Source organism: Melospiza melodia, chromosome 1 (genome assembly GCF_035770615.1).
Source record: "Melospiza melodia melodia isolate bMelMel2 chromosome 1, bMelMel2.pri, whole genome shotgun sequence".
NCBI lineage: Eukaryota > Metazoa > Chordata > Aves > Passeriformes > Passerellidae > Melospiza > Melospiza melodia.
Window position 1 is genome coordinate 88276943 of NC_086194.1, and position 13315 is coordinate 88290257.

The 13315-nt window shown below is 42.9% G+C and overlaps 1 protein-coding gene across 6 annotated transcripts in view; it reads right to left on the reverse strand.

Moving 5' to 3' along the window:
- Positions 1 to 13315, reverse strand: part of RREB1 (ras responsive element binding protein 1) — a 122501-nt gene that overhangs the window by 77589 nt on the left and 31597 nt on the right. The gene's annotated exons all lie outside the window — the stretch shown is intronic.

Here is a 13315-nt window from a genome sequence, read left to right on the forward strand (position 1 = left end):
TTGAAACAATTCACATATGAAAAGGGAAATTAATTTCATTCTTCTGACTCCATTGATAAATATTTAACAAAAGTATTAGCCTGAAACAAGCTCGTATGAACTACATATAGGTTCAATTCAATTCTGGGTAAAGTGGTAGTTGCACACAGAGAAAAATGAACAAACAGCAACAAAAGTGATCAAGTGGCCTCTGCACCCACCCCGATTTCTGCAGGAGGACAGCAAGAGTCTGCCAGTGGAAACTTGACTAATCACTTTCAAATATGCACATATAGCAAAGCAACACTGAAGTATCATCATCAGACCTATGATACTGAAAGTCACACTTCTTTTGAGGAGTGATGCTTCCACATTTACATTTTCTCAGGCATATAAACATACACCCCCACACAGCCACCTTCTTTTAATTCTAAGCATGAAATTGCCTTCCTTTAAAGTTTTAAGCCAGTATACACTACAACAATATTTTTATTTACATCGATCTTGCTAAGGCCACTTAGAATATACAACCAGAAGTAAAGAAAACCTTGAAGTATTTTAAAAGAACCACAAAATTTTAAGAAATCCTGATATTATTAATTGATTACGTTATAACTCTTCCAAGGAACAAACTGTTATTTCTACCCAACTGACAGATTCAATCCTCCAAATTTCACACAAAAATCGTGTTCATTCAGGGCAAAAGTAAATGACAAAGAAACCTCAACACGAGAACTCATATTTTCACTCAGATGCTAAATAGCAGGAGCTGTTTTCCACTTCCAGTTCAAACACTATTGTTTTGTAGCAAGTTTTCTATGTCTCATGGAACTCAACCATTCAATACAAAAAGATACAAGAGAAGAATTCAGGCAATCAGTAGCTACCTCAACCTGTACAGCAGACAAGCATGTATTATGAATGAGTTAAAACAGGAAACTGAAAGGAGAATGCAAGCAAAACCACTAGTTAAATGAATTATTTTTTACTGTAAGGTAAAAACTTTTCCTAATCTACCCACTCATTTCACACACAGTAATATGCAACTATCATTCTACCAAAAATTAGAAGAGAATTACCACCAGATTTGTTTCATTCATTTCTTCGTGTGAACTTCAAATGGGGTTTCTGAAGCTAGAAGATTTTGCCATCCCTATCTAGTAAGAGCTGAAGGCAGAAACTGGCCCTTTCCTTATCTCTTAGGGTCTGGCATGCCATGGGGGCTATAAAGGTAGGCACTTTCATAAGCAGAAACATGTTCAGTGTTTTCACACCAAACTTGAAACAATATTCAATATAAATTTGACATAAAAAAATATGAGAGCTTACAGGTTCAAAAGAGTCTCAGTAAATACACCCTTTAAACTTCCTAAAATCTCCAAACCTGGACAATTTCTGATGTAACAAGGTCTTTAAAACAGCAGTAAGCAAGCTCCCTGAAGGGTGGGGTAATTGGGAGGGTTATCACACCTCTGGGGAAGTCACAGGCTCTATCTTGGCAGTGTTTCATCCCTTCATATACCCAGGGGACTGATTAGTTCATGATAAGCAATTAGGCACCCCAGGGAGGACGGTTAACTGTCTTACCAAAACAAAAAGGCTGCACAAATGTAAGTCTCATTAGATTAAAGAAACACTATCTGCAGAACAGCAAATTTGTGTTTATTCCCTTCTACTGGAACTTGCAAGTACTACATTTTGCCTACATATGGCACACACAGATATCAGAAATCCCAAATTTGAGCACGTACTTGATGCTAAATTGGTAACAAATGCTCTGAAGCATTTTCTTTCCCAAGACACTAGTGCTGTGATGCAGGAAAAAAGGAGGAGGGATGGAGGGGAGGAATACAGTAAATACTGATTAGAAGATTTGAACTAGCAATCTCATTCAATTAAATTCTCTTCCTCATTGTTAAAATAGTTCCTAACCAAGGATGAGCTGCAGAAAGCGGGTCCTGGAAAGGCTATACATGGCTGAATGCTGATTGAAATTTAGAATGAGACCCCAAGTCAGCAGCAGACCCACCATTACATGCCTTGCTCCTAAAAAAACGTCTGGGAAGCTCCTGCCTGCTGTGGGGCTTGTGGTGAGGCACCTACACATATCACAGTCCTACCCATGTTAAATCTTTATCTCTGATGAAGCAGAGGGACAAATTCATCTTTTGCCAACTGATGTAAAAGCTCCAACACATCCCAATAGGGCTGTTCCTGACTTACATCAGGCTCAATGTATTTCAAAGTACTTCGATGGCTTAAAATATGAAGGAATGCTTTTCAATTAGGCGACCCCCTGTCCTTTTCTGTTCTTTTATCTTTTTTTAACAGTTTGCCATCCAGTGATAGGAGGGAACCCCAGCTGCATAGCCTGAGCTTTTATCTTCTGCTGACCATGCAACAACACAAAGCTCAGTGCTGGATTTCCTGCTGCTTGCCGAAAGGGGCTGTTCAGCTTGTTTAAATATTACTTGCCTTGGGAGCCTTGGAGTTGTGCCCAAGCACTGTACTGTATCTTCCCAGCATCCATTTCAGCATGTACTTTAAAGGTCTTCAGGTTCCATGTACTATGCTCCCTCTCTGCTACGGGAGGAGTCTCCTGACTCCAGAAAAGAAAAGAAGCCCCATTCAACTCCTCCCTCTCTCCCCATTTTCCTCACTAATCCCTCTGCCTCATTCCATTACGCAGGTAACAGAAGTCCATGTACATCCCGAAAGCATGCAAACACATTTAGTCCTGTAAACTGAACCAACAGCAACCAAGGTAAAAGACATTTTGGTACAAAAGGCTGCAGCTAGGAAGAAATCAGATGCCATGTATCCTGTACAGCAAGCTACCAGTGTGCAGTGAGCAAGCAACCAAGAAAGTACAGCAGCAAAAGTGGATTGAGTACAGCAGCCTCCTGCCATACTAAATTTATAGTCTCCACTGTGGATTTTAGAAAAAAAAGAATCTTTAAACACAACCTTCTCTGAATTTGCAAACTTAACATTAAGGCACTTTCCTTTTCCATCCAGAGCAGTGATGAAAAAACCCCACGGTTTTCACAAAACCAGAAAGGATATTCCAGCCTACAGGAATTCTTTCAGAAGCCCTCCTTTGCACAGTTACCGTGCCAACGGGAGGCTGAAGTCTGGCTACAAGGTCAGGAGGAGATAACCTTGGCCAATAGAAATTATTTGCATCAGCCCAAAGGCAGCACCAGGCCACCCATTAAGCAGCCCAGCAGGCCTCACTGTTAACCTGTGAGCAGCCAGAAACAGCTGATTGGAATGGTGAAGCAGGAGGTAAAAATCCAGATTCACAATCTATCCATGAGAGCTGTGGACACAGCCATTCAAATCAGGAAAACTTCAGTAAATACTGACTGTGAGAACTGTTCTGTAAGAAGATGTCTTTCACTTTCCATGGCAGCTGGGATGCAGAAATACATGTACCCCCACAAGCTGATGCAGGATTGCAGGAAACTCAAGGCTAGAAGTGAAAACCTGCTTTTAGTCCGTTCTGCTTTGCCTCAGCCTGCAGTGTACAGACTGATTTAACCTGATGTAAGCCACAGCTGTCATTCAGAAGGACAGACTGCCAGTCCTCACTTTACCCCACAGCTCTGGCCACGTGTTCTCCCTCCGGCCTCATGCCAGTTCTAGAGTTTGAACAACCACATCCAGGATCACGGAACAGATCTGAATTGAGATTTGTGTTTGTTTGTGTTTGGTTTTTGTTTGTACTTAAAAATGCACATACATACAGTTTCATCAACAGCCTTCACACATGGGAGCTGAGACATAGTCAAATTACACCCTCTATTTGAGTGAGAGATGAGAGACCTGAGCAAGAATGTTGTCGGTAACTCTACTCCTGCGGTGCTGCAGTACCAGGGAAAGATGAAAAGATGTAGTGGAATGAACCCACAACCAGCTCCATCTCCAGACTCCCTCCTCCCGCTCCCCCCTCGCTCCCTGGTCTCCAACTCAGAGCTCACTTGCAGCATCTCTGCCATAAAAACATCTAAAAATACACCTAAGTTCAGTTTTCTGATTAATGCCAGTGAAAATAAGTTCACAATAAAATAAACTACCACAATTAAAATGTCTCCACCAGACCTCTCCCATGGCATCCCTGGATGAGGAGAGTAAGAAAGCAAGAGCAGTCTTAGGCAATGAGCTAGTACTTTTCTGCTTACCTATCCAATTTTTCCTACATCAAGAACTGGGTGTAACTTTTGCACAGTGCTAAGCACAAAACAAACACAACTCGAAAATATCCACCTCCCTTCCCGCACATGGCTGAACTAAGCCTAATTTTAAACACGTTTGTTTGTTTGTAAACTTTTGTCAATGACCCTTTCCCCATGTACAAAGACAAAAATTACCCCCTCCAATACCACTCATGCTTCATTAAATCACATCAATAACAATGCTGAAACAGCCTGCCACCGTGTGCCACATGTACCAACCACAGCTCCAGAGCCACCAGCAAGTAGGGCAAGCAGCTCACCTGGAGTCCCCAGATACTTTTGAAACAATATTTACAAACCTTGGGCCTTTGGATTTAACATACAGCACAGTGGGAATGGTACACATGCTTCCACAGGGGCAGCTCACCTCCTAGAGAGATTGGTGTTTACTGCAAAATGCATCACCTTAAGGGGATAGGATGGGACAGAAGTGGAGAAAAGAAACCAAAGCTGCAGAGGGACAGGACGTGTTGCCCTGAGCATGTCCTCAGGCACTGCAGGCTCACATTGCTGGCACCATCTGATCTCTCAAAGCTAAACATGGAATGTAGGTAGCAAGTCATAACGCTGTGCAGGCCTGGAGACGTGACCCATCAGCTGTTTCTGCATTATAATTATTGCACTGGGGCACAGTAGGACCAAAAGTTTGCCTGGGCAGATTTCTGCAAAGTTCTGGCTTGTTAGAAATGACAAGAAAGGTCACATGCTGCTTTCAGATTTGTGATTACAGTCACTTTTCTACAGGACTGGCATTCCCTGTTTAAAATCGTCGGTCTGCAAGAGAAGTAGAAGGCCCAGAACTGTTTCATGTTATTCAAAACTGCATTAAGAAGTGAGATTGTACAGAACTGTGATCTCCCTCACCCCCCTTCATGAGACAGCCAGGAGTTTCTCACAGATGCAGTGAAGCAGCAACTCCTGAATCACGGTTCTCTGCATTTCTCAGCTGGTCTTGGTCATTTCCCCTTCAGGCTACTCCTGCTCCCAGGCTTTCTCTCATTCTCTTTTTATTTTTAAAGTTTCTGTTACTAATAAAAAAATTATTGCAATACCATCATTTCCTTGTATTATCATATTCTCTAGTGAACTGATTAATTCTCAGAGTGATCCTGACCCTCAGCTCCCACTGGGCCTCAAGTGATGCAAAAAGCTTCTTTCAGATTCTCCTCCATTTTATTTTTGTCCCAACATGCACAGGACTCAGTTTTGCAACTCTAGACTTTAAATGCAAATATCTTCGCTTTTAGGAAATCTGATTGTTTCTATAACATGCTCACAATTAAGCAAAGCTCAAAGAGTACAGGTCAGTAAGGAAATTATTTTATCCAATATGCATTCGGTACATTGTACTGTCCAGACTTTGCTCTGTAAGTAAACTTTAAATTATTAAGAGCTCAGTTTTGTCAGGCAGTGACATGAAGTTTAGTGCAACAGGTCAATGGAGAAGCCATCAACAAACCTGTAGGAGGAGAGCCTACAGCAGTACACAATGCAGCATTTCTGTTACACAAAACACAGCAGACACTGCAAATCTGGGTAGCACAGCCCTTTCCAAGTGACTGCCTTTAGAAGATGTGCAGACTGGAGGGATGCTTTCAAGGAGGCCACTTTCAGCTACATCAAACTTCCTGTTTGACACCATGTGGACTCACCCTGCCCTCCCACCTATCCCTCAACCAAATAAAATAAAAATCTTAGCATTATTAGTGTATTTCCCAACCAAGATGCACTCAAAGCAAAATCACTGTGAGGGCCAAATACTACAGGGATATTGCCCAAACTTCTAAGGCACTATTTTTTGCAAGAGCAGAGAGGTATTGGGATGCCAGCTGGTTAATGGGGAGATGTACACAAGGAAGACATCAGTAAATGATGAACAAGTCTGTAGGTCAGAAAAGGCCACTCGAGGTTAAGAGACCAAAAGCTCTGTTAGCACAAGAAGAGCACCCATCTCTAAGAAACCACTTTCTCTTACTCTCCCCATCCCCTCCCTGATACCCTTCTTCCTACTGTAACTCAGAACAGCAAGGCAAGTGATGTCTAACCATGCACCAGAAGAACTGGCTAACACATTGTCACCCAGCATGAACAAAAACCATCAATGAACCCTGCTAGTGGTTTACTGCAAATTTTTGCTTTACTGATGGTATTACACTGCCAAGGGTTCCCTTGTCTTTGCACACACACTGCCCTCTCACAAACACCAAATCTGCTCAAACCCAGATTTACAAATACATGCACAGATATTCTACACATCTGCTTCCACCTGGTGGATTACCAGAGATGGGAGATGGCAGCATTTTTTAAACAAACGTGTAAACCCACCTCTAAAATTAATTGCATGATAATTCTGTGGGCTAGTGGAGAGGGGCAGAGAGGTCAGGCTCAGGGACAAGGGAGAAGTTTGCAAGAAATGGAATAAGAATCACTAAACTGTTTAAACCATTTTTCAATTCAGTTTTTCCCTCTTTGAAAGCAAACAAAAAAGAGATTTTCTTTCATTTTAAGGAGTTCTTTAAAACAGAAGAGGACAGAACTATTCAATATTGCTCTGGGGTGCTTAACATGAATAAATAATTTCAATCAAGTGTCTCGCTAAAGAAGTTAAAATTCTCTTTCCACAGTCCCCCCTTCCATAATCAAGCAAAAAAATATATATTTTACATATACCTGGTATATAATCAAAACAAACCCATAAAGTAATTTATTGCTACCCGTAACAACAGAAACTGGGGGTTCTTTTAACACTTTAGCAAAGCAAATGAGAAATGACAGGGAGTATCCTGAGAAACTCTCTGTTGCAAATTCTTTCAGGTCTGGTTTCTAAAAATTTCCTTGCTATGATACCTGCAAATGCAGCTTTGCAGTAACTTCCAGTTCCATTTTCATACACGTATTTTTAAATATAGCAGCAGCCTTTGCCCTATGTATTAGGCGCCAGGGGTACTTAATTCTCTGTGGCCAAGGTTTGCAGGAAAGCTGACTGGAGATCCTAGAGGTGTGGCACACTTATTTTTTGCTCTAAATACTTCTGACTGGAAGCAAAGGTAAGTATTACTCCAGCCTCAATCTGTTTCCCTCTTGCACCCACAGCAGCTTAGTAAGATACAGTCAACAGGCTACTGCAAATTACACTTAAAGGCTCATTACAAATCAAGGCCTCAGTCCTGCTAATGAACTGATACTAATAGGCTCATTCTATGGAGGAGAACCACTAGCTTCAGTAGTGGTCCCTGAATCAGGAAATTTGTTTACATCACATGCACAAGTATTTACAATCTTCTGGGTCCTTGTTTTTATTTAGGAGACCAGTGGCGTTTGGCAAGGAGTGCAAATCTTGTCCAACAACTTTCAAGCTACCCTTACTCCACATGGAGCAGAAGTGCCTACAGAGTAAAGCACTTTCACAAGAACAGTGTTTTCATCTGACACTAATCCCTCTACCAGGAATTCTATACCTGTACCTGTACATCACAGTGCAAGAGAAACAATCATGCATTCCCCACGTATGTTTTGCACCTGAAAGAGTGGACAAATACAGAGATATATGCACAACATCACTAAAGTGCTTACTCAAGATGTGGGACTAGGTTACCAAGTTCAGTCTTTACAGAGCTGAAATTACCTACTCTGCAAGCAAGACAGACATGGGGATGCTTGGTTTCCGCTGGATCATGCACAGCCCCTTTTACTTCCGAATTACAAAAGACATCAGGACCAGACCACACTGGAGAAATCACCATTGCCGTTATCAGCAATGATAACAAAAAACTTATTCAATTGATGGCTACAATTCCAATCTCCTACCCACTTTGCCTTTCTCAAATCTCAATGCCCCAGCATTACAGCTTTGAGAACTTGAAGAACAAGTCAATGTTTTTCCCCTTTGTTAGGGATTCAAAGTTTGTCATTGTTTTTTTTTTCTATTTTCTATTAAAAAGGGGAACATGAAAGTAATTCAAAGCCTGAAGTCACTTTTCCCTCATCTTCGTTCTCAGAAATGGCTGAAGAATTTTTTTTTACTACTTACTTTTCTTTCAAAAGCAAATGTGGCCTGAAGCTAAACACCTGACATGCAGTGTTTAAGCACAAATGGTTAAAGCTCTGTAGAGCCACATGCAAGAGAAAACAGGGGCAGTAATAAAGCTGCCTGGTGATCTCCAATTAGAAATCCTCCTGGCAGCCCAGATTCTTCCATGCAGAGCAACTTACTGACATTCTCTCTCCATTCCTCTCCCTGATGACTCTCTCACTACACCTGGAAATTTGAAAGCTGACTAAGCTCCCTGAAAACTGGTCTGGTTAGCCACAGTCACCCCTGCTCCAAAACGGTGAAAGCAGACAGTGTGATATCTCAGCAGATGAGGCCTGAGACTAAACTGGTGGAATCGGCAGCAAACACTAAAGGTACCTTCTTTCCTCGAGTTCAGTTGCTGTCATGGACCCTCATTCTAAAAGTCAAGAGAGATTTTCAATGTATTTTTGGGCTTGCTGACTTTAAGCCCACAGGATAAACTCCACTTGAGATTGTTCACAACTCAGAAAATGTTTGGAGAAAGGAAGCAGAAAAAAGCTGAAATTCTCTCACAGTCACATAAGCCCAAGAGCCACAACCTTAACACCACCAGTTTCCCATCTCAGTAAGTGTCTTGCAATACTTGTTTTTGTAATCATTTTCCATGCTGTCTACACAAAAAAAGTACCTCAGAAGCCAGAATAACTACATTCCTCAAACATGGACCCTTTCCAGACTCACCCCAAACCTTTCTGTGCTTAAGATCCTATACACACATGAACACACAGCTCATTTACAGGCCCAGCAGTTAAATCACCTTCAAGTCACCCTAATTTTGAGGCTGAACACTTCCTAACCCTTGTGCATCCCTGATGGCTGTCTGAGGGAAGGCAGGCTGCCTCCTGCTTCCTCTGCATTCCCAGCTGGCAGGGCAGGACTGCGGTGCGGCCTACCCGTGCTGCTGTGCCCTGACCACGCCGCTGTGTCCCCGCCGCTGTGTCCCCGCGCACAGGGGCCATCACGGTGACCACTGTGTACACAGATCCCTTCTTCCCGAGAAATTCAGTCACAAACTGCCTGCTTTCCAGTTTTTCCTTTTCAACTCTTTTTTTTTTTTAGGACAAAGATAACTCCTCACCCTCATTTCCTCATCACCTCCGCTCAGAAAGCCAGAGGCTCACTGATCCCACGGTAGATGGCAAGGCCTTTGAATCGGTGCCTGCTGGAACCAGCCTAGGTAATGTTCAAACAGGGCACACATCACAAACTCTCTTCCAGAAACTTTAAAATCCAAAATGCAAATGCTCCACCCATCACCTTGAATGCTGTCAGGCAGTAAAAATGCTAATAAAAGAAGCCACAGTATGAGAAGTCTCTGGCTGGGGTCTGATGACTGCCGCTAAGTCCTTGAGAGGAAAGGATGAGATCCAGCCACCACTGGTGGTTGCTTCCTTCAGATCCTCCAGCAGATCCTGCCCTACAGGCCAGGCCCTGTGGTCAGCTCTCCTGGGCTCCTACATTTCTCAGGCATAACAAACAGTAATGGCAGAACACCAGTAAGAGCCACCCCAACTCAACAGCGACCATGTCCTCTTACCCCCCTGCCACAATGCCACAGACATCCCAGGGCTCAACACCACCAACTTGGAAGTATATCCTCTCTGACTACGTCAAAACAAATGCCATTTTGGAAAGGTTTTTAAGAACAAAAGGTCACAGTCCTAATTTTTGTGCAAGGAACAAACCCTGCAATACCTGCCTTGTGTGTTTCAGGCCCTGAAAGCTGCCAGAAACAGCTGAATGATGGAAGAAGAAGGAACATTTTTGTGATGAATCCTCTTTTCAGGAAGTTTTAGAAATAACTGTACAATCACATAGATGCAATGCATTCCTCAAATAAGGATGTAAACTCAGAACGGGAACTATTTTAAAAATCACTATGGCTTCAGGTTTTATATTTATTTACTGTTTTGACCGCAAAAGACAAATGGTCTCCTGTAATAGAAAATTACTTTTCAACTTCAATATATAATTAACACAGGAACTGGTACCTTTACATCTTTCCTATGCATTTGTATCATAGACTCAATGGCACAAACACAAGGATGCCTACCTGTAAGGTTCATAACCACACCTCTGCATTAAAAAGATTACTGAGCAGTCTAACAAAAGGGTGTTTACTTTTAGTGCACCCTGATTCTCTATCACCCATTTGCAATCTGTAACACTGATATCGCTCAACTGATATTTACTGATATTTGAAGACAAAGTGACCCATGTTTCTCCCTCAATCAGATTTAATAAATCCACAAAAGTAAAAACAAAACAAGAGACAGAAGAATCAGGCCTTTGGGATGCTATACTACTGCCTTCAGTGTGGCTAATTTTGATGAGCTTGTTGAAGCACAGCCTTTAGCCAAGTGCTTTTTCATACAAACATCCACAGCTCAGAGACGATTAATCACCATTTATTACTCACCTTCTGGCAACACCCACTCTAAGCCAGGCACCATCCAGACACATTAAGACAGACAGTCCCAGTCTGAAGGCTTTGTGGTAAAAGAAAGCCATTTCTGAGACCCGATGCTGATGCAGAGATTTCTACAGACCCCCGTGGTACTCAGCACAGCTACTGGATCTGCCAGAATAAAGGTGCTGAAAGGAGCACTTCATCACAAATACCAATCTTTCAAAAAGGGACAAGGTACGTATGAAATACATCGGCTATACCTACTTTTCAGTACCTGCCAACTGCTACTGGTGTACAAGTAAGCCTCGTGAAAGGATTTTGCTGAAGAAATAGGGTGAATCTTCATCGATTTATCTATCACAGCCCCTCACTTGGTTACAGGAAAGTAGTTATTCTGTTCTTCTGCAGCATTAGTAACTTCTCAAACAAAGAAGCCTGATTGAGGCAGACAGTGAGGGGCTTATCAGCTTAGGAAATGGGAAGGATGGTCCAATTAACTGCCAAGCAGTCAGACATAATTCACTCTGACCAGGCCAATGAGAGACGAGTCCCAGAAATGCATGTCCTGTTCATTTATGTAACACCCAAACATTCCCCCCTGCAAAGGCTTCCCTTCTGGAAGCACTGCCTAAATAAGGAGCAAGCCTTTATAAGAAAATCCACCTGTATGAGCATCCATACCCACCTGATTAAGCAATCATCTCAGTGGTACAGGAGGCTTTGCTAGCCACCACACTGCTGAACTCAGGCACTAACAGGCATCACCAAGCAGACAGCCAGAATGCTCTGTGCAAGGTTATCTGGGGTCCACACCACTGCGCTGTCTTCTCACACATCGACAAACAGGACAAGATGTAGAAGGCACAAAAAGGAAAAACCCCACCCTGGTGTAGGTAGGAAGGCTTCATACCATTTTCCTGAGCTACTTCTGCCTAGCACAGAAATAACCAGATGTTATTTAAGTAATTTCACAACGTTAAAAACAAACAAACAAAAAAACATGAAGGCAAACTGTATGTAAGACCTGATTAGCTGTGAATCCAGCTACAGTGCTGCTCTTTGTGCCCTCTGCCATGCTTAGCACCCTGCTAGCACAGGGTAAAGAGAAAGAAGGCCAAGAGAAAGAGTTAAGAGGAGAAATTCTACAAAAGATGCTAGAATGAAAAGAGAGAGTTCTCAGTCAACCAAAGCTTTAACTTGGGATCCATAACCTAGGATGAAGCAGGCATTTAAAGTTGAGAGAGGAGAAAAAAGGAAAAAAAAACATGTCCCCAAAACACAGATTTGTAAACATCTGGTGTTTAGGGGAAGTGTGGAACCTTTATTCTGCAAAAAAATGTGCATGTGGGATGTGGTCCATCCTTTGATAAATTACCTTGTTTTGTGTAATCCTCTCCGTTTTTAAGTGCCAGACTTAAGACTGCCAGTCAGAAAAGCATGCCATGAGCAGGAGAGTAAAAAAAACGAGTTGTGTGGAATATTTATGTTACATATGGCAACATCCTATTTGTCAGGCTGTTACCAGGAGCTAAGGAATCTGTGTGGTACCAGCAAATTCGCCTTGCAGCAGGGTGTTAGAGCAAGCACAAAACAGACTATATATGGTATGTTTACTGAATGATTAGGCATAAACATGTTACAGAAGAAATGATGTCTTGTATTAGATGCTGGGCTTCCTGCTGCAAGGGAAACCATCCTGCTCAAAAAGCAGTCTCACATATTCCTCATCTGCTCCTGGCTGAGGATGCCAGTGAAACCTCTAGAAAACAGGAACAGGTTATGTGGCAAGTAATGATTAACTATGTGGAGGATCAGCCCTCTAAGCTCCACCCGCCAGCATTCCCCGTCTCCTTGCTGCTCTTCCTCCCCCGCTACTTTTCGGCTGGGACTGTTTGCAGGGCGAGCCGGTGGAGGGGATGAAGGCACTCACAGGCACATGCCGCACCGAGCGCTGCCTCTGCCACACGATGACGGGCACGGACAAGTGCACCCTCTCTTTCTTAAGAAACAGCTGGCAGCAGGCGAGCGAGCGCTGCAACCATCCATCCATCTGCCTGCCCCCATGTCCAAACCCAGCTGGCCCAGGACTATTTCATAACAGGGAGGAGGGGGGAAAATCCTGAAAGGGTAGAGGGAGGAGAGTGTACTGAAGATGCCTTAAAGCGCAGAAGAAGGTTCGTATCTGGCTTCTGCGTCCTGCCTAACCTGTTTTGTGGCATGTTCCGGTTAACTCTCCTTTTGGTCGAGGTTGTTCATTGTTTTTCTTTTGGCATCAAAGCCAAGCTGCAGCCCCCTCTCTCCTCTGACTCCTTTCACGCTCCATCACACTCCAGTACAAACATGGGCACACGGAACAGAGACGCCAGAAAACAAAATGCTGAGTTCATCACAGACTGAAACTGGATGCAGAGTTTCTTTACTGGAGGGAACTGGATCTTTCTTGTAAACTCACCAGGACCATCAGCCCTCAGGTGCCAGACTTCTCACCTTCATCACTGCTTTTTGACATTAGCAACTCATCAAAAAACTTTAAACTACACAAAGTGGTAAGGGGGTGGAAAAACAAAGGGAAAAAATGTCCCAAACCTCAAAACACACCTGGAAGATTGCATG